This window comes from Sus scrofa, chromosome 11 (assembly GCF_054392235.1).
Source record: "Sus scrofa isolate SSC_HxYL_T2T_F1_AM1 chromosome 11, Sscrofa_HxYL_maternal_Yorkshire_Landrace_v2.0, whole genome shotgun sequence".
In the NCBI taxonomy this organism is placed as follows: Eukaryota; Metazoa; Chordata; class Mammalia; order Artiodactyla; family Suidae; genus Sus; species Sus scrofa.
In genome coordinates this window covers 19,946,928-19,968,493 of record NC_139393.1, presented here as the reverse complement: position 1 = coordinate 19,968,493, position 21,566 = coordinate 19,946,928, and the positions used below count along the sequence as shown (strand labels likewise).

The 21,566-nt window shown below is 41.7% G+C and overlaps 1 long non-coding RNA gene across 1 annotated transcript; it reads right to left on the bottom strand.

Moving 5' to 3' along the window:
- Positions 1–1,990: 1,990 nt before the first annotated feature.
- LOC102161217 (uncharacterized) lies at positions 1,991–19,762 on the bottom strand. Its single transcript, XR_014819458.1, has 3 exons — positions 19,508–19,762; positions 6,155–6,218; positions 1,991–3,209 (listed from the first exon to the last, which is right to left on the bottom strand). It is a non-coding gene; the product is annotated as an uncharacterized LOC102161217 (long non-coding RNA).
- Between the last annotated feature and the right edge of the window lie 1,804 nt (positions 19,763–21,566).

Below are 21,566 nucleotides of genomic sequence, written 5' to 3'. Positions count from 1 at the left end.
TCCCGCGAGCTAAATAAAGGTGTTGCAGCTTAATGCTCATTACCTGGGAGGCAGGGTTCCCAGAGATGGGCCGTTATGTGTAATTTAAGTTAATAGGCAACATCCCCTTAGTGATTAACTTGTAATAGAATACACAGCTTCTTCTCCATTACAATATGATGGTTCTGTATTTAACTGATCAACGAACTGCCAAACTGTTTTCCACATGGTTGCATCATTTTACATTCCCATCAGAAATGCACTTTTCACATCCTCATCCACACTTTTCTTTCTTTCTTTCTTTCTTTCTCTCTCTTTCTTTTTTCCTTCCTTCCTTCCTTCCCTCTTTCCTTCCTTCCCTCCTTTCTTTTATTTTGTCTTTTCTAGGGCCGCACCCGAGGCATATGGAGGTTCCCAGGCTAGGGGTCGAATCGGAGCTGTAGCCACTAGCCCACGCCAGAGCCACAGCAATGCAGGATCCAAGTCGCATCTGCAACTTACACCACAGCTCACAGCAACGCCGGATCCTTAACCCATTGAGTGAGGCCAGGGATTGAACCTGCAACCTCAAGGTTCCTAATCGGATTCGTTCACCACTGAGCCACAATGGGAACTTTTCTTTCTCTCTCTTTCTTTCTTTTTTTCTTTGTTTCTTTCTTAATAGCCATCCTAATGAGTGTGAAGTGGCCGCTTGTTGTGGTTTTGATGTGTGCATTTATTAAAATGCTCTCTGTTCTTGGTTCCTGCTTTCATATTGATTCTTTGTTTACTTTTCATTCTTTTTGGCTGACTCCTTCTCCCTCTGCCTCTTTAATTTGGGTTTCCCTGGGCTCCGGCTCAGCCTCTCCCACCTTCTTTGCATGCAGTCCCCAAAGGTTTCATCCGCTTCCCCACTTTTGTGGTAGAAGTATCACACCCAAATCTGGTAACTCCCAAATCTGTATTTCTGTAGTCAGGACCTCTTTCTGAGCACAGTCTTGCTTTATATCATCTTCTTTGAAAAACTAAAGAGTGCAAAGTTTAAAACTTGATTAAACATATGGACACGTTGATGGTCTTTGTTGCTGGTGAGATTAGGCAGTGAGGAAGAAAGGAAAGACTCACATTTCTTTTAAATTGTGCTTTTAAAAGCACATAAATGTACTATTTTTTTTAAAAAAAATAGACTATCTTTTAGAGCAGTGTTAGGTTCACAGCAAAACTGAGCCAAAGGTACAGAGATTTCCCACATACTCTCTCCCCCCATCTATATACAGTCCCCCTCACATCAAACTCTCCCATCGGACTGTTGTATTTACTACAATGAATGAACCTACACTGATGCATCGTTATCACCCAGGTTTCATAGTTTACATTAGGATTCACTCTTGGTGCTGTACCTTCCAAGAGTTTCGGCAAATGTATAGTGACATGTAGCCACCATCGCAGTATCATACCAAGTAGTTTCACTGCCCTAAAACCCTCTGTGTTCCACCTGTTCATCCCTCCCTTCCCCCAGCCCCCAGCAACCACTGGTCTTTTTACTATCTTCATAGTTTTTGCCTTTTCCAGAATATGATATAGTTGGAATAACAGAGTAGGTAGCCTTTTAAGACTGGATTCTTTCACTTACTAATATGCTTTTATGTTCCCTCTACGTCTTTTCATGTCTTGATAGCCCATTTCTTTTTAGCCCTGAATAATGTTCCATTTGTCTGAATGTACCACAGTTTATCCATTTACCTTCTGAAGGACATCTTGGTTGCTTCCACGTTTTGGCGATTATGAATGAAGCTGCTATAATTATCTGAGTGTAGGTTTTTGGGTGAACATGAGTTTTCAACTCATTTGAGTAAAGTCAAGGAGTATGAGTGCTGAATCAAATGGTTAAGAGAGTGTTTAGTTTTACCAGAAACTGTCAAACTGTCTTTCAAGGTGGCTGTATCATTCTGTATTCCACTAGCAATGAATGAGAATTCCTGTTACTCCATGCCCTCACTAGTATTTGGTGTTGTAGTGAAAGAAAGAATAAACAAGCTAGGCTTTATTAAAACTTAAAATTTCAGTTCTGCAAAAGACACTTGCAAGAGAATGAGAAGACAAGCCACAGACTGAGAACATATTTGTGAAAGACATATCTGATAAAAGACTGTTATCCAAAATATATAAAGAACTCTTAAAACGCAACAGTAAGAAAACCAACAACCCAATTTTTAAAAATGGGCAAGAAACCTGAACAGACACTTCACTAAAGAAGATACAGAGATGGCAGATACACATATGAAAAGATGCTCAATATAATGTGCAATGAAGGAGTTGCAATTAAAATGATACCCTATACATTTATTAAAATGGCCACAATCCAACACAATCATTTTTAAGTTACAGTTCACTAGTGTTCAGTATATTCACGCTGCTGTGCAACCAATCTCAGGAACTCTTTTGATCCTGCGAAACTGAAGCTATGTAACTATGGCATCATGACTGTGCATTTCGACTTCCATTCAGCCTCTGGCAACCACCATTCTACTTTCTGTCTCTATGAATTTGACTACATTTGATTCATATAGCAGAATCATTGTTAGCTGTCCTTTGAGGACTGATTTATTTCACTTGGCAAAGTGCTCAAAGTTCATCTATGTGGTAGCATGTGACAGGACTTCCCACACATTTAAATTTTTTTAAAGTATTGATATTTTCAATTAGGTAATATATGCTGTGCTCTTTGTTCCACTGGCCCCCAAGCATGCGTTCCCTACCCTTCTGCCCCTGCTCTAAGTCCCGGGAGGCTGACCTCTACAGATTGCCATCCCCTTGCTCTCTGGTTTCTGGCAGCATTTGGGTTGACAAATGGGCAGCAGCACCAGGAGACTGAGGGGCCCGAGGTATTTATTCATTTATCCCCCACCCCCCTCCCCGGACAAGCACTCCCTTCCTGCCTCATCACTGTTCAGGCAGCTGAGGCTCTTCCTTCCTCTTCCTCAGCACCAGCTCACTGCATTCCCTTACCACTCTTCTCCAATCTAACTGCACCCCCTTGCCCCTGCAGGCCTAGGGTCGGGCCAACTTCCTGCTGTTGCTAGTCCAGGCACGCTTTCTCATCCTTTGTTTTTTTTTTTTCCCCCCGGTTCCTTTAGCCTCACCCATACATCGGTAAATCATCTCTTTATTAAAGTCTCTTCATTAAACCCTTTTGAGTATGCCATCTGTTCATAGAATCTCTGCTGTGATCCTGAGTCAAACACACGTGGCTGTATTTAAAAAAAAAAATTAATGACGGAGAAAGCTAACGAGTGAAAAAGAATTCTTTCTACCCCCCAGGCTTTAATCCCCTTCCATTCCAATCCAATGCCCTATAGCCACTTATTTGTTTGGGCTTTTTAGTGAGGGCAGGGGAGTGGGATGATCTCGATCTCACCTCCTGGGTGAATTCTAACTGGTCTCAGACAGTCACATCAAATCCTCCCTTGCTGGTACCTGGTTCAGAAAGCCAGGCCTAAGCTGCCTGTGCAGGGTTTCACCATCCCAGGGACCAGACTGCAAATGTGCTCATGAGTCACTGCCATGACCCAGTTCAGGCCAATGAGATGCAAGGGGAAACTGACTGGGGGATTTCCTCTCAAGAGAACCATGATTGGAAATGAGGCCCAGAACTGCACGAACCAGTCCAAGAAGTCAAGCAGAGGGCGCTGAGCCAAGAGAACAAACCAGGGAAACAGAGCTGGGCCGGTGGCTTAAGCCACTAAAGCTAAACTCTAACCCAACCAGCCTCTTTACTTTGAATTATGAGATCTGAGCAATTTCATGATTATCTGTTTATACACAACAACAAAAGCATCTTAACCAATAATGTAGACACTGTAAAACACTCATATCCAAATGGGATCATATCATAGATATTGTACTGAAATTGCTTTTTTCACTAAACCATATATTCTAAACTTCTTTCAAGTAAGCATATTTGTTCTGCTTCATTATTTTAAATACTGGATAGAATTTTGTCAAAGGAAAACATCATAGTTCATCCTTTCCTCTACTGAAGAACATCTGGGTTGTTGGCAGCTTTCCCCTATTACAAACAGCACCACAGTGGTGACTATTTTGGAGTTTTTTATTAATATGTATATAAGACAAATTCCTTATAGAATTGCTTGGTCAGTCAGTCTGAGAATTTAAAATGTTCATAAATACTGCTATATTGTCTTCCAAAAGGTTTCATCAATTTACACTCTTATTAGGAATATATGAGCATAGGAGTTCCCTTGTGGTGCAGCAAGTAAGGACCTGGCATTGTCACTGCAGCAGCTTGGGTCACTGCTGGCATAGCTTCGATTCCTGGCCCAGGAACTTCCACATGCCAGAGGCACGGCCAAAAAAATAAATAAACAAAAAGAATATGTGAGCATACTTGCAGCAACATGGATGGACCTAGAGATTATCATATTTAATGAAGTAAGTCAGAAAGAAAAAGACAAACACCCTATGATATCACTTATATGTGAAATCTAAAGTATTACGGAAATAAATTTATCTGTGAAACAGAAACAGACTCAGTCATAGACAACAGATCTGTGGTTGCCAGGGGATGAGGGAGTGGGGTTGTGGAGGGGTGGGGGAGGGAAGAGTTGAGAGTTTGGGATTAGCACATGCAAACTATTCTACATGGAATGGATAAACAACAAGGTCCTGCCGTGTAGCACAGGGAACTATAGTCAATATCCTGTGATAAACCATGATGGAAAAGAGTATGAAAAAGAAAGTATATCTGTATGTGTGTGTGTGTGTGTGTGTGTGTGTGTGTATAACTGACTCACTTTGTTGTACAGCAGAAATTAACACAACACTGTACCTCAACTATACATCAATAAAATAAATTTTAAAATAAGAATATGTAAACATACTTATTTCATCACATCCCTTCCAATACTGGATATGATAAAAAGCTTAAATTAAACCTTTTTAACTTTTTTATAATCAGATGAACTTTTTATAAAGTTTTAACTTCTTTTCATAATCAGATGACAATTACATTCATTAGCATATTGATATTTTACTCATCAGTGAGATCAAAGCATTTTTTATGGTTGTTGGGCAGAGTTTTTTTGGTAAACTAAATTCTTTGCCTACTTTTCTATTTAATTTTATTTTTCTTATTGATTTAAAGTAGCTCTTTATATATATTTTTCAAGCACTTACTTGCTATAGGTGTTAAATTTTGTCCTCGTGCTTTTACTAATCATTTTAGTTTGTTTATGATCTGTTTTTCATGAGAAAGTTTTATGCAATCGAATGTGTCGATGCTGATGTTTTCAGGACATTATTTTATGCATAGAGTTTGTAGAGTTCATCCCTCACTCCAAGGTTATTACTTAAATTCACCAACATTTTCCTCTAGTAATTTTATGGGTTAATTTTCACATTTAAGTCTCTGATCCAAGCTAAAAATTTTTTTTCTATACAAATCAATACTCTGATTTTTTTTTGTTACAACAGGCATATATATGACAATGTTTAAAAAATATTTAAAAATATGATCACTAGCTAGTATACTACAGATATATCTTTCTATGAAAATCTTGACACAAACAAAACCAATAACAGATGTAGTTTTAAAACATCAATATGGCAAAAGAATGAAACTAGGCTTCTCATATTTTGCTTTGAAATTTGAAAAATCACCATATGTGAGTCTCCCTCTGCTATGTCTAAACTGCTTTTCTACGTGTACACACTGTTCTGCATACAAGGACTGCCAGCTTGTTGTTGGAGACTACCTCTCCTTAAGCTCAGTATTAATCCACGGGGCGGGGGGGGGTGGAGGGGGGAAGAAAAAAAAAAGGAAGAAAAGATGTCAAGAGAAAGAGTAATGAAGTAAGATTAAAAACCCACTGGGAGCAGAATCAGTATTTACTGCCAGGCAGCAATAATTCTTGAAACATCTGGGCTGCCCAATAATATGATTCATTTCTCGACTCCCACGCCATAAAAGCTCTTCAAAGCTCTCTGCCCCTACAGTCCAAAGCCCCAGAGTGTCTCCCCTACACACAAAGTCAAGAGCATGAACTCTGGAGCCCAAGTGCCTGATTCACACTGGACTCTGCCACTTAACCAACTGTGAGACCTGGTACAGTGCTTAAACATTTCTGGACCTCAGTTTTCTCATCTGTAAAATGGGAATAATAATAGTAATGCTCACCCTGTACAGATGTCCTGTGGATGGATTCTCTGAAGTAATACACATCAAGCACTTAGCATAGTACCTGGAATATAATAGTGCTCAGTAAGTATTAGCTATTTTCATTATCAGAGCCTAATACGTCTCCCTGACCATCAAGTCTGTTGTAAAAGTCCAGGAATATAAGAAAGTTAGGAATTATGAGATATTCCAATTGTTTTTTTGTTGGCAGTTTTGGGAAGGTTGTGCAATCCTGCATTTCTACTTTGCTAAGCTATAATATGTGGATGATTAGTTTCTTATTATACAATTAACTAGTAATTATAAAGTGCAGCAAAATATGCAGTTTGAGGGATACTATTCCTAACGTGGTTTTTATTCACCTGACTTAAGACATGCTGTTTTTTCTCCCACTGACTCAGGGCTTTACTCATTACCATCGTGCAATAAAATTAGGGAAAGTTGTAGCATCATTCCAAACTTGCTTATTGATGCTAAGATTCCACAGGGTGAAAAAAAAAGTCTTAGTCATAGGAAGGCAATGGCACCATAAAGGAAAGGAAAGTTGCCTTATCAACTCTGCAACTGAGGTCTATTTTCCGATAATAATTCTCTCAACAATCTTATGAAGTTAGCACTATAACGTTGTCCCATGAAGTTCCTCTCTTGTAGAAAAAAACGACAACTTTGCAAGCTCACATCACTAGCAGGGATCATTAGGGCTCACTTCAGAAAACTGTGTACCGCATTTATATGTAGATAAAAGTTTTTATCCTTTTTTAAAAAATATAGTAATGCAATTAAAATGGACAAAGTTTTTTTTTTATTCTTTTTTGTGTGTAATATGCTTCATCTTTGGTGCACTCCATTATGGCTGAATTCTTTGGCTCATTTCTTAAAATTCACTACTTTATACGTGGATGTGTTTATTTTGCTATTTGGTTTATATACTAGGACTTTTATTTCAATGATGATATTTTTGGTTTTCAAGGGTGACAACTGATTCTTTCATGAGAAACTGCCTGCTGTGATGGGTATGGTATCTTCTCATATCTCTGAAGTTATTAGCTATAGTTAATTATAGTTAATTTAAAATTTTACTTGCTCTATTAACTGTTTCCTCTGGCATTCATGCTTTTACTTATTGTGTTTGGTGCCTGTCTTTCATGGTATTGGTTTTCTGGTGATTCTTGGTTTGCGGCTTGTCTTTGTTTGAGCAGCCCTGTCTGTGGGAATTGGTTCTGTTCCTGGGAGCTGTCTCTGGCCACTCTGGGCAGGCCAGGGCACAGGAGCTGGGAGGAGCTCTCCAGCCCTCTCCTACTCTCCCTGGAACAATGTTTCTCAACCCTGTTTTCATTACTGTCTTCCTAATGACACTCATCACTGCCTGGACCCAGTGAATTTTTATACACAGGTATGCTGTAGATCGGTTTATTTACTGTGGTCCTTTGGAAGGCCACAAATTATTGCACTAAGACTTTTTTTTTTTTTTTTTGTCTTTTTAGGGCCGTACCCACAGCATATGGAGGTTCGCAGGCTAGGGGTCGATTCAGAGCTACAGCTTCTGGCTTGTACCACAGCCACAGCAATGTGGGATCCAAGCTGCATCTGCAACCTACACCGCAGCTCACAGCAACGCAGCATCCTTAACCCACTGAGCGAGGCCAGGGATCGAACCCGCAACCTCATGGTTCCTAGTCGGATTCGTTTCTGCCGTGCCACGATGGGAACTCCCTTAAGAGGGTTTTTGGTAACTCTATCCCCACCCCACTCCCACTCCCAAACCAATTTTCACCACACTGGGAGTAATAAGTACACACCCCCAGCTGAAGATGTGTGCTCTGAAGAAGGTCTCTGCCTTTCTGCACCAAGTGTTCTGGAGGTAAATGCTCTTACTGCCTTCTCCTTAGAAGGCAGCTGCTCAAAGAAGCCTCCTGCTCCTTTATGTAATACCTTGGAGCTTAGAACATTCCAGCACGCCCTGAGTCATTCCTAGAGTCTGTGATGCACTAGGATGTCTAGTTGTTGGGTATTTTACATGTGTGATATATATATATATATATATGGGGGAGAGAGAGAGATTATTTCGTAGAGCAGTTTTAGGTTCACAGCAAAATTGAGCAGGAAGTAGAGACGGTTCTCACAGACTCCCTCCCCACCGCTCTCCCTCCAGCTCTCCCACCACCAACACCCGCATGACTGTGTTCCTTCCAATGGTTACAATCTGCACGAGGTCTTAAGCTGATGTTTGCTCTATTAATCGGATGACCTAGGTCTTCAACAATTCTGGATTTTTTCAAAAACTTGGACTTACTGGTAGCACATTTTGTTATTTTCAAGCAATGGATGAATTATTTGTCTTTATAGTTTTTGTAATTTTGAGGGGCTGGGCAAGGTGGGTGGGGAGGTCCTTCCTTCTTATAGTTTATGCCTCAAGTCAGTCTCCTAGAAAGATAGTTCTACCAGGATTTTAAAGAATGGAGGTTAGGAGTTCTCTTGTGGCACAGGGGGTTAAGGATCTGGTGTTGTCACTGCAACAGCTTGGGTCACTATTGTGGCACTGGTTTGATCCCTGGCCCTAAATAAATAAATAAGAGGCTGGAGTGATCATTAATTTCCACAGACTTATTTAAAGTTGTACCAGTGATCCTCCAATTTATAACAGTAATTCTTCTAAACGCTAAAGGGCAAGTAAATTATTCTTAACTAAATATTCAACATTTGGGGGGGTTGGGTTTTTTGTTTTGTTTTTTTTTTTTGTCTTTTATAGGACCGCACCCACAGCATATGGAGGTTCCCAGGCTAGGGGTCAAATTGGAGCTGTACCTGCCAGCCTACACCACAGCCACAACAACGCCAGATCTGAGCCATGTCTGCCACCTACACCACACACCACAGCTCACAGCAATGCTGGATCCTTAACTCCTGAGCGAGGTCAGGGATCCAACCCACAACCTCATGGTTCCTAGTTGGATTCATTTCCGCTGCACCACGAAGGGAACTCCCCCAACATTTGTAATAAATAGTATATGTTAGCCTATGTATGATAAAGTAGCATGGTTCTATTTTTGTGAGTTCTTTCTTTAATGTACTATATTTATGATTGTTGGAGCTTATGATATATTTAATTTATACAGTGTTTTAAAATTATATATCAATACTATACATTTAAGCAAATTTATAGCAGAAGACCACAAAGGTCACTAAATTCTATTTCCATTGCTCCATATTCACTTTTAATCTGTCAGTATATATGTATACATATTTCATAGTTCTAATATTTTATGCATACTATTTTTGCCCGGTTTTGTTACTCAATGTGTGTGTGGGGGGAGTCTTGTGTGTATGTTTACTTATATTTCCAAGTCTACAAAGCTGTCATCTTTACTGTTCCTGTAATCATTATACAGGATGGAAATCATCATGTTTCCTGATAGCTTGTTAGTACTAAGAATTAAGGATTTTTTTTTTTTTTTTTTTTTTTGCTTTTTAGGGCCACACCGCTGCATATGGAGGTTCCCAGGCTAGGGGTCGAGTTGGAGCTACAACTGCCAGCCTACACCACAGCCACAGCAACGCCCGATCCGAGCCATATCTGGGACCTACACCACAGCTCATGGCAATGCTGGATCCTTAACCCACTGAGCGAGGCCAGGGACGGAACCGGACCGCATGGTTCCTAGTCAGATTCATTTCCCCGAGCCACGACGGGAACTCCCAAGAATATTTTTATATTGTGTCAGAGCATGAATACTATCAAGCAGCTTTCCAAAAAAAAAAAAAAAAGAAAAGTATACCAATTTACAATGCACCTTTAGCCCTGTCAAACACTGGGCTTAAAATTTTTCATCCTTCTGGAAGTTTTTAAACTGGTATTTTTTTCTGTTTTACATTTGTGACTGCATTTTCCACTCAAGGACTTCCTGTCTGTATTGTCCCATGCGTAAACGTGTTTGTGGCAGATTTTGCTGTCCTAATCTGTCTGTACCAACCTAACCATCCTACGCATTCTTCTCTGACACTCCTCCCATGGAGAGACGAGCTCTACACTCTTCCCCTTGATTCTGGGTGGCCTTGTGACTCTGGCAGAAGTGACCCTATGCCAACTCCAAGGCTAAGTTTAAAATAAAAATGCAATACAGTGTCTGCTTGGGTCAAAATAAGTGTATCAAGTTATACACTTGCTCTTAGAAGGGAGCCACCTTGCTGTGAGAAAGCCCAAACCACGGTGCAGAGGCCCAGGTGGAGCAGCAAGGAGGGCCTCGACCCACAGTCCCAGCTGAGTTTCAGTACAAAGCCGGCACCAAGCTGCGAGCCAAGTGAGCGAGTCATCTTGACTCACCAGTGCTCAAACTAGCCGCGCAGGGATAGGCAACCCTGCTGAGCTCTGCCCAAATTAGACTCATGAGCAAAATAAATCATTGTTTTTGTTTTAAACCACAAAATCTGGGGCTGGTTTTTTACCCAACAATAGATAACTGATAAAGTGTGGATGTCTCCTTTAAGCCACTTACCAAGTGCAATGTGGAATGCTGACCTGTGGTTAACTCTTCATTTGGAAGAGTCATTTAAAAAAGAAAAAGAAAAAAAGTTGGTGTTCCCAACGTGGCGCAGAGGAAATGAATCCGACTAGGAACCATGAGGTTTCGGGTTCGATCCCTGGCCTCGCTCAGTGGGTTAAGGATCTGGTGTTGCCGTGTGCTGTGGTGTAGGTCACAGAGGCGGCTTGGATCCTGCGTTGCTGTGGCTGTGGCGGAGGCTAGCCACTACAGCTCCAATTGGACCCCTAGTCTGAGAACCTCCATATGCTGCAGGTGTGGCCCTAAAAAGAAAAAAATAAAAGGTCAGAGAGAGTTCCCATCATGGCTCAGCGGTTAACAAACCCAACCAGCATCCATGAGGCAGCTGTGGCTCCAATTCGATCCCTAGCCTGGGAACCTCCATATGTTGAGGGTGTGGCCCTAAAAAGCAAAACAAACAAACAAACAAAATATATATATTTTTTTCTTTTTATTTCCCCCTGTATTAGCTTCTGTTTTAGATATTTGCTTTATTTCTTGGAGGCATTTAGATTTAATATTGTTACTACTGTATGTGTCAGTATAGGTTTTACCATCTCATAGTAATCCTGTTTCTTACTTGTACTGTTTTGGTTTCAAATCTGTTTTACCCTTACTATAATAGTAACTCTGCTTTTGCTTCTCCTTCTCTCTCTACTGTCTCTCATTTATTGTGTTTTGTTTTTGGACAATCATGTTGAAACTCAGACCATCTCTTGATAGCCTTCTTATTTCTGGTTCTGAAGATAATGATAGAAACAACAATTTTTAGCCAGAAAAGCACAAACATAGCTATCGATTATATCTCTTATTTTTATTAGATTTCCTGGAAATTTGAGGATCTTCAAAGCCTTGAAATTTGCACTTTTTAAAAAACTTCTTGGCAGTTCCCCGGAAGGCTCAGTGGTCAATGAACCCAAATAGGATCCACGAGGAGGCAGGTTCCATCCCTGGCATTGCTCAGTGAGTTAAGAATCTGGCATGGCTGTGAACTGTGGTGTAGGCTGGCAGCCATAGCTCCATTTCAACCCCTAGCCTCGGAGCTTCCATATGCCGTGGGTGCAGCCCTAAAAAGACCAAAAAAAAAAAAATTATTTAACAAGCCACTTTGCACTCATTATAGAGAATCATCAACATTATGATCAATACTAGATTTTCTAAAGATGAAGGTGACCAATTCTATATAGGAATAGTGTTTCGAGCTTTTGCAAAAGTCAATAACGTCCCTAAGGCTATTTTATTGTTCAGTTTTCTATTCAATAGTATTTTGTATGTATTACAACTGATTTTATATGGTGTTGCCCAAGTAGTGAAAAACATGACCTCATTATGACTGCAGGCTTTTAAACTGCTTTCAAAATTTTCTTTTAAAGAAACATCTCCTTTTGTTGAAACTTTATAGCATTTATATTCTGTACTATTTGAATATCGTCTGTCTTATACAGTTCCTCTGTTTCACTTGTGTAATATTCTTCTCTTCCCAATCATATTTGTCTATTACTCCAAGGCAGGGATCTTGCTTCACACTCCTTTTGTTTTGTTTCTGCAACTTTGCACAGAGTAGGTGCTCAGTAAGTTCTTCTTAATTCGAGTTCTCCAAGCTGCCCAGAGGTGACTCCTAAAAGAGTGTGGGTAACATTGTGTATTACCACGTGTATGAGAGAGTTTGAAGTGTATGCCTATAGGAGGCTGGATAATAATCCCTAGAGCCTATAAATATTACCTTATATGGAAAAACTGTCTGTGCAAATGTGATTCAGTTAAGGACCCTAATTTGAAGATTATCCTGGGTTATCTGGGGGGGCCTTAAAGCACATCGCTTGTGTTCTTATAAAAGAGAGGCAGAGGAATGGATATTTCAGAGAGAGAGGGTTGAGGGGAGAGAGAAAAGAAGAAAAAAAAAGGAGTAGTGGAGAAGGAGAGGAAGAAGCAGAGAATTATTTAGAGATGCTGGACTCGAAGATTTGAGTGGTGAAGCCACAGGCCAAAGAATGTCAAGAACCACCAGAAGTAGGAAGAAGAGTCAATGAAAGGATTCTCCCTTTGAAGGGAGTGGCTCGCAACACCTTGATTTCAGTCTGGTGATACTAGGTTAGAACTACTGTCTTCCAGAGAGAATACATTTCCACTACTTTAAGTCATCACATTTGTGATAATTTGTTAGAATAGCCATAAAAAATGAATATGATTCCAATCCATTAATACTTTATCAGTCATTTGGGAGATTTAAGAATCATACATCTGGGAGCTCCTGGAACCATTTTAATCTTCTAATTTGGACCTAATGACACCATCGTAAGAAGCCACTCTGCAGCATCCTTCAATGGACATGTCATCAGCCACACCGGGTCATTTTTCAATGAGGCTCAATCATATGGAGACCAGCAATGCCCACATTCACTGCCTCTGTCTGTTCTCTGTCCACCTCTCAAATTCTCTGACCAGTCCGTAGGCTATAGCCTTTAATGGTGTCCTGTGTGATGAGAGCAGTGTTCCTGGATATAGTAGCAAGAGTCACCTTTGGTATCTACTCTGAAAACAAAGGATTACATGGAAGTGACCCATTGGTAAAGTGGGAGGCCTTCAAACCCACGAGAAAATTCTGCTAGCTTTCTAAATAAAACTGGCTTTAATTATGTGGTTTTAAGAAGCCTATGGAAATATTCTGTCTTCAATAAAACCGGAGTTAAGTCATCCTGCTTATAAAATGCCAATTGAATGAAACCTAAAAATGGAATGCAGCTACACCGATAAGGTACATCATTTTCCTGCTCACAGAGATTCGCACTTGACAGAGAGTCTTTGTGTTTCAGTTACTTTAGAACCAGCTGGTGGCCCCATGGGCACAGCTGAGAGATGCAAGGTCTTTACTCTTATTGAAGCACTTTTTATTTTTTAAAGGTTTCTTTGTTGTATTTTGTTTTTAAAACCAGGAAAGCAGCTTGCATCCCCAAGGTCATTGGCTCCCTCTCAGGTCTCTTCTTTTCACGACCATATTGTTTTGTTTTGTTTTTCTTTTACCTAGGAAAAAACTCAACCACAATGTAATGTTTATCCTTCAAAATAGCAGCCGAGAAAAGCACAGGATGTGTGAGCCTAAAAACACTCTTTTGGCTTCCTCTTCGTGTGTATTTGTGTAGGGGTGTGTGTGTGTGTGTGTGTGTGTGTGTGTTGGGGGGGTGGGAGGAGATCCTCAGTTTTCCCCCAAAGGGATCCTGCTATAGTAACATTCTTCAGTTTGACTCAACAAAAGTTCTCCAAATGAGAGCAGCATCACCCTGGGACCATAACCTTGTCTATTCTGTGCATTTTAGCTCAGGGTTTAGCAATGATTCTTCACTCTCATCTTCTTCATTAAGTCATGACATCTAGTGGGCTAGTTTAGGCTCTCTCCTCGGCTGTTCAAAAATTCCATTTGGATCATGAACACCAGAGCTTCTGAAAGACTGGCTTTCCTTGGGAACTCCGTAAGCAAGACTCCTTAGAAATCTGACTTCAGTCAACTCAGCAGTTTACTTTGTTTCTGGATGCATTCCATTGGACAACAGGGTTTATTAGTCCAAATTCTTGCCTCACAGAACCACTTGTTCTTAGTGACATGTGTTCTTTTTCCCACTCCTCATATGCCTCGCCCTCTTTGCTCAATTCTTCCTTCCTTTATTTCTGTATCTGTGCATAGTCTTCTGCAACCAAGCATTGCTATTAACAAGGGACTTTTCTCATCTCCATTATTTTAGATGTTACTTTTATAAAGTGTATAGGTACTGTGGCAAATGGTTTTATAAAAATTTGAATTGAATAGCTTTTTTTTTTTTTTTGTCTTTTTAGGGCCACACCTGTGGCATATGGAGGTTCCTGTGCTAGGGGTCGAATTGGAGTTGTAGCCGCCGGCCTACACCACGGCTACAGCAACGTGGGATCCGAGCCACGTCTGCAACCTACACCACAGCTCACGGCAACAGCAACACTGGATCCTTAACCCACTGAGGGAGGCCAGGGATCAAACCTGTGTCCTCATGGATACTAGTCAGATTTGTTTCCACTGAGCCACGATGGGAACTCCTGAATTGAATAGCTTTGATCAAATGCCATTAAGACTCCTTGTCTATACTACATATATATGTGTGTCTGTCTGTCTGTTACATGCACTCTAATATTCATTAAATTACCTCTAGTGTCTTAGAATGATGGTCATTCATGCTATTTCTTGGGACTGTCTATAACACAATACTTTATTATGCCTCGAAAGTATGATCTTTCTTTCTTTCTTTTTTTTTTTTTTTTGCTTTTTGGAGCCACACCCGTGGCATATGGAAGTTCCCAGGCTAGGGATCGAATCGGAGGGACAGCCCGCAGTCGATGCCACAACCTCAGCAACACAGGATCTGAGCCACGTCTGCGACCTACACCGCAGCTCACAGCAAAGCGGGATCCTTAACCCACTGAGTGAGGCCAGGGATTGAACTGGCAACGTTATGGTTCCTAGTCAGATTTGTTTCCACTGAGCCACAAGGGGAATTCCGAAAGTATCATCTCTCTTTTTGTAAAAATGTAACAGGTTCATCATGTTCAGGAAGAAATGAGTTTCAAACACAACCCAAAGAAAGGAAAAACCAATCCCGGTGCATCTGGAGCAGCACACTCCACAGACCACGCCACCCAGAACGCACCCATCTCGTCTGATCGGGGCAGCTAAGTGGGGTCAGGCCTGGTGGGTACTTGGAAGGGAGCATACACCACAGGTAGTCTGACCCACAGTGCTGAGAAGCATCGAGAGAGTTAAGAACAAACGGGCCTCTTCTGAATAGTGCAGATTCACAGTGAGGTGTTGTCCCCTCCCTTTTAATAATGTAAAGGGTGATAACTGAGACTGGACTACTTTAGAAACATTCCTAAGTATGTGCGCATTTCTTGAACTACTAACAATCTTTGTTTCTTTTCTATCGACTAGAGGTTTACTTGCAGTTCTATGCAATTTTGTTCTTTTGGGGAATGTCTTACTGTGTTTGTTCCTTCAATTCTTCTATGCCTAAAAAAAATTGGCTCTGACTGAGCACTTAGAAAGAGGAAGAAGATACTATTTTTTATCCCTTTGCTGTTGTCTCTGATGGAACCAAAGGCAGACCACTTCCTCAGTCCTTCTTTTAGCATCTTATCTGATTTTCTTCTGTAATATTTTTTCCCTCTGTGTGGTCTCTTAAAACAAATGGCAGTTACACATGCAATTTCTGGCTTAGGTTAGGTCCTTTCTCACGATGAATTTTATAGGCCTTTTATGTAGCGTGATCAACCAGCCCCAAGAATACCCTAAGGAGACACTTGCACGTAGTATATTTAACATGCCTGAATTAGCCTTCAAAAGGTATATCCTGGCTCTGCTCTATTTTATCTGCCTAAAACACCCTTTAAAGGTAATTATAAATATAAAAAAAGAGGTTTTTCAATAAATATTTGGATCTTGGTTCTCTGGAGTTTTCATAAATCAAAACTTTCCCCCCCTTTTCTTAAATTTAGCCAGAGGAAAACTAGATGAAAGATTATACAGAAACCGTCTCTTTAGATGCTTTCTGACTCAAAGTACAAACAATTTTTCTCTTGGGTATAAGTCCTCCCTGTTATGCAATGATTCAAAGCAGAAGGAAGTTGACTGTATCAGATTCAAAGTAAAAATCCAAGTAGTTTTCTCCTGCTTTGGTGGGCTTATTTGCATGCCCCATATTCTTTTGCTGATTGGTTAAAGGGGTTTGGGACCATTATTTCCTAACTGGGGAATAAAATAACTCCTTTTGTATCTGACTGTTTTGTAGGGAGCAAGGTGTAGGGAGCCTTTTTGTAGGGAGCTTAAACACACTTCTTTAAGACCTTTTTTTTGCCCCTGGCATGTCACACAGCACAGTTCATTTCTTATACTTTGATCTCATCTGGAGCTCTTTTGGTTACAACCTCCCAATTTGCTTTATGGCTATCACCTCACTGACGATACCTATTTTTAACAATCTCCTCTTTGGCATCCAACAACCTTAAATTTTTTTTTCCCCCAGGGCCCCACCTGCGGCATATGGAGGTTTCCAGGCTAGGGGTCTAATCGCAGCTACAGCTGCCGGCCTACCCCAAAGCAATGCCAGATCTGAGCCGCGTCTGCAACTTTCACCACAGCTTACGGCAACACCAGATCCTTAACCCACTGAGCGAGGCCAGGGATCGAACCCACAACCTAAGGATTCCTTGTGGGATTTCTTTCCACTGCACCACGACAGGAACTCCTTAAAATATTTTTAAATAGGGAGTACTGTCACATATCTGAAGAGAAGGACACAGCTCATTTCCCCAGCCCAAAGATCTCGCAATTATCACCAAGTTTAAGAAACACAGCTTTTGAATACGTACCCTGCCTCTGCTTGCTTAGGACTATAGCAGCAAAGAGTCTGAAGTGGGCAAGACAGGTTAACTGTGCAAGTGGTTTCTAAGGGGTTATCTGTCGATAGCTCACTGTAGGGTCTTTGTGTCTATCAAGGGCTGGCAACACAGGGACAGTTTTAGCTGGGCATAGACTATCATGGAATGAGTTAATAGTCAATAGTCTCCTCATTCACACCCATGGCTGGTCTGGGTTGTGCTACCACCTAGAAGCCAGGAAGACTGAGTGTGCAATAACGACCTCACTGTTCCTAACCCATTAATTATGCTGCTTTATGAAGGTTCTTCTTGCTTAATAACCATTGCCAGGTGCCATCCATGTATCTTGGGGTCCCAAGTAGAAAAGGCCACGTTAGTGATCTTTGACCACAGCTCAGTTGACCACAGTTGTGCAGGAGACCAAAAGCATTCAAGTTTTTCTTTGATTTTTGAAGATTTTTGTTTAATAATCATAAGGAAAGTAATTTTCCTGTGTCTAAATAGGCATGACCTTCCCATTAGATTGGACTGCAATCTGTTCTTAGACGAGGCAGAAAAAGAACTGTGAGAAGACTTCTTGAAGTCTTTTTCCAGGACTTTGATTCTATTAGCTAGAACACTGAACACAAGGCAGAGTCCTCTGGCTATTTAGAATGAGAACATGAGATTTTTCACATTTATGGTTTTCTGAAATTTGTCCCAAGGCAGCCAAGTTAACCCAGCCCTCATTTTTCTATTCTGACCTAGACTGAAATTGCACCTACACCTTAGATGTAATTAATGAGTATATATGAAATACAAGATACACAAAAATATTTAGAGATGTGGTATATCAAACCACAGTTAGACTTCTTAGCCATTCTCATAAAGCTTCTAGACAAATTAAATTTTTTTTCTTTTTTTTTTTTTTTTTGCTTTTTAGGGCCGCACCTGCAGCATATGGAGGTTCCCAGACTAATGGGTCCAATCGTAGCTATAGCTGCCAGCCTACACCAGAGCCACAGCAATGCAGGATCCAAGCCACGTCTGCAACGCACACCACAGCTCATGGCAATGCTGGATCCTTAACCCACTGAGTGAGGCCAGGAATCAAACCCGCATCCTCACGTTTCCTAGTCGGATTCGTTTCTGCTGCACCATGACAGGAACTCCCTAGATAAATTAATTTTAAAAGTCATTAACTAGTTAAGGTTATAAAAATATCTCCAGGAGTTCCCATCGTGGCTCAGTGGTTAATGAATCCAAGTAGGAACCATGAGGCTTCAGGTTTGATCCCTGGCCTTGCTCAGTGGGTTAAGGATCCAGCGTTGCTGTGAGCTGTGGTGTAGGCTGCAGGCGCGGCTCGGATCCCGCATTGCTGTGGCTGTGGTGTAGGCCGGTGGCTACAGCTCGGATTAGACCCCTAGCCTGGGAACCTCCATATGTCGAGGGAGCGGCCCTAGAAATGGCAAAAAGACAAAAAAATAAAAAAATTAAAATATTTCCAAAAGATAACATATGTTGTCATATGTTCCACTAATGAATGTATCTACATTTTAAGCAATATTTTCAGGGTTAGGGTTAAATGATATTCTTTTCTTTATTTCAATAAAGTACCCAGAATATTAAATAACTTAGAGGCATTCACAAAAAGTTAGCATTGTTTTTGTCTCAGCTGTGGGGAAAAGTTTAAAAATTAAGGAAGAGGAGTTCCCGTCGTGGCGCAGTGGTTAACGAATCCGACTAGGAACCATGAGGTTGCAGGTTCAATCCCTGGCCTTGCTCAGTGGGTTAAGGATCCAGTGTTGCCAGTGAGCTGTGGTGTAGGTTGCAGATGCGGCTGGGATCCCATGTTGCTGTGGCTCTAGCGTCGGTAGGTTGGTGGCTACAGCTCTGATTAGACCCCTAGCCTGGGAACTTCCATATGCCTTGGGAGCAGCCCTAGAAGAGCAAAAAGACAAAATAAATAAATAAATTAATTAAATAAAATAAAAATTAAGGAAAAAAATTTAGGGGTCACATGGGACTTTTAATTAGACCTTAGGATAATTAATACATTTAAATATCCGTGTTAGCTGAGTATGACTCTGAGTGCTCTATATACCTGCTGCTATCACCAGCCAAACCCATTAACAAGTCCTGGGAAAGGAGTTCCCTTTGTGGCTCAGCGGGTTATGAACCCAACGAGTACCCTTGAGGATGCAAGTTCAATCCCTGGCCCCACTCAGGGGGTTAAAGATCGGGCAATGCCAGGAGCTGTGGTGTAGGTCGCGGATGTGGCTCGGATCTAGCGTTGCTGTGACTGTGGTGTAGGCCCGCATCTACAACTCCAATTCAACTCCTGGCCTGGGAACTTCCATAAGCCGCAGGTACAGCCCTAAAAAGAAAAAACAACAAATTCCTAGGAAATAGAAATAGAGTTTGGGTAATAAAGCCTAACCTTTTTTCCTTTGAGCTTCGTTTCGTTTCACTCCTTCACAGGGGACACCTGCAGAGCCTCCCACCTGGCCCTTCAGACCAGAGTTCCTCCTGGAAAACGGCTGCAGTGGCAGCTCAGCCGGGCTGCTTTGCGCCGGAACCAGCAGGAGGCTGCAATCCAAGATGGCGGCGGGCCGTGGGCAGGAGGCTGTGCCGGGCGCCGGAGCTGCAGCGGCAGCTGCCGGCTTGCCTGGCGTAGCTTTGCCTTGCGTGGCTCGTGGGAATACCGCCCCCGCCCTGTGACGTAATCCTGAAAAACCCCACCCATAGTCCGTGCAGCTAAGTGCCGAGAGCCCCAGCTTTCACCGCGATGTCCTTTGTTGTTGTTTTTATTGTCTTTTTTGTCTTTTTGTCTTTTTAGGGCTGCACGGTGGCATTTGGAGGTTCCCAGCCTAGGGGTCCAATCGGAGCTGTAGCTGTCGGCCTACCCCACAAGCGCAGTAACTCGGGATCCGAGATGAGTCTGTGACCTACACCACAGGTCAGGCAACGCCAGATCCTTAACCCACTGAACAAGGCCAGGGATGGAACCCACGTCCTCATGCATGCTATTCGGGGTTCATTAACCACTAAGCCGCAATGGGAGCTCCTGACTGTCCCTTTTTTTGTTGTTGTCTCTTTAGGGCCGCACCTGGGCATGTGGAGGTTCTCAGGCCAGGGGTCTAATCAGAGCTGAAGCCGCCGGCCTATGACAGAGTCACAGCAACCCCAGATCTGAGCCGTGTCTGCAACCTACACCACAGCTCATGGCAATGCCGGATCCTTAACCCACTGAGTGGGGCAGGGATCAAACCCACAACTTCATGGTTCCTAGTCAGATTCGTTAACCACTGAGCCATGATGGGAACTCCCCATTTTTTGATCAAAGAATAAAACTTCCCTTTGCTTCTGAGCCAAACTCAGTTTTATTCTTTTGGATCCAGGGACACAGGGCACAGGGACCTTTGTGGGGTCTCAAAAGGATTGGTCACACTATTTGTGTGTTTAGAAAAGTGGCCCTTCCTGTTGTAGTTCAGCAGGATAAGAACCCAACTAGTATCCATGAGGATGCAGTTTGATCCCTGGCCTTGCTCAGTGGGTTAAGGATCCAACGCTGCTGCAAGATGGGGTGTAGGTCACAGATGCGGCTCAGATCCGGCATTGCTGTGGCTGTGGCATAGGCTCCAGCTGCAGCTGATTTGATCCCTAGCCTGGGGACTTCCATATGCTGCAGGTGTAGTCTGAGAAAAAAAGAAAGAGAGGGAGGGAGGGAGGAAGGACAGCGCACAAAAAGATGAAACTGGAAATTTAGTTTACCATCTAAGAAACTCATTGAAAGAAATTTCTTAGCACTGAATTTTGTATTTCTCTTTTGCTATAACAAAATTGGATTCAAAATGGCAAACTACTTGCCTTCTGTGTATTAATTAGAAGAATGATTTTGATAAGCATGTAAGCCAGACATATATCCTACACTGAAGACTGCTCAGAATCGACTAAAGAGAGTTCACTGGGAATGTTAGATTGGCTTGGTGATACAGGCCTTAAAAATTTTAGATTGTACACAAGAATATACACTCTCACATACACAGGTTGCATGTGTGCTTGCGTGTGTGTGTGTGTGGGGTGCATATGCAGTCATGATAGAGAATATTAGTACCTCTTCCCATAACCCATGTTGCCTGAATAATGATTATGACAGCATCTCTTCACCATTAGCTTGGAAGTCCTTAGCCTTCCCAGATGAAGGCCATACAATGCTTGGTAAGATTTAATTGGAGTAGGGCAGACTTTCTATATATTCAGCCAGACTTTGTGCACATGTCTTTTAACTCATTTGACCTGTAAGCACAGCTACTCTCTCCTCCATCATTCGTTATTATTAGTAATGCGGGTTTATATGGTATCCTTTCCTCTAACATAAATGAAATCATTCAAGACATCTCATTTATCCTCATTGGAAAAAAAAAAAAAGAGGAAAGCTGTTTCAATGGTCTGGAAACTTCTCTGTCTTTGGTATTCCTTTCGTTCTCGTTTGCTCA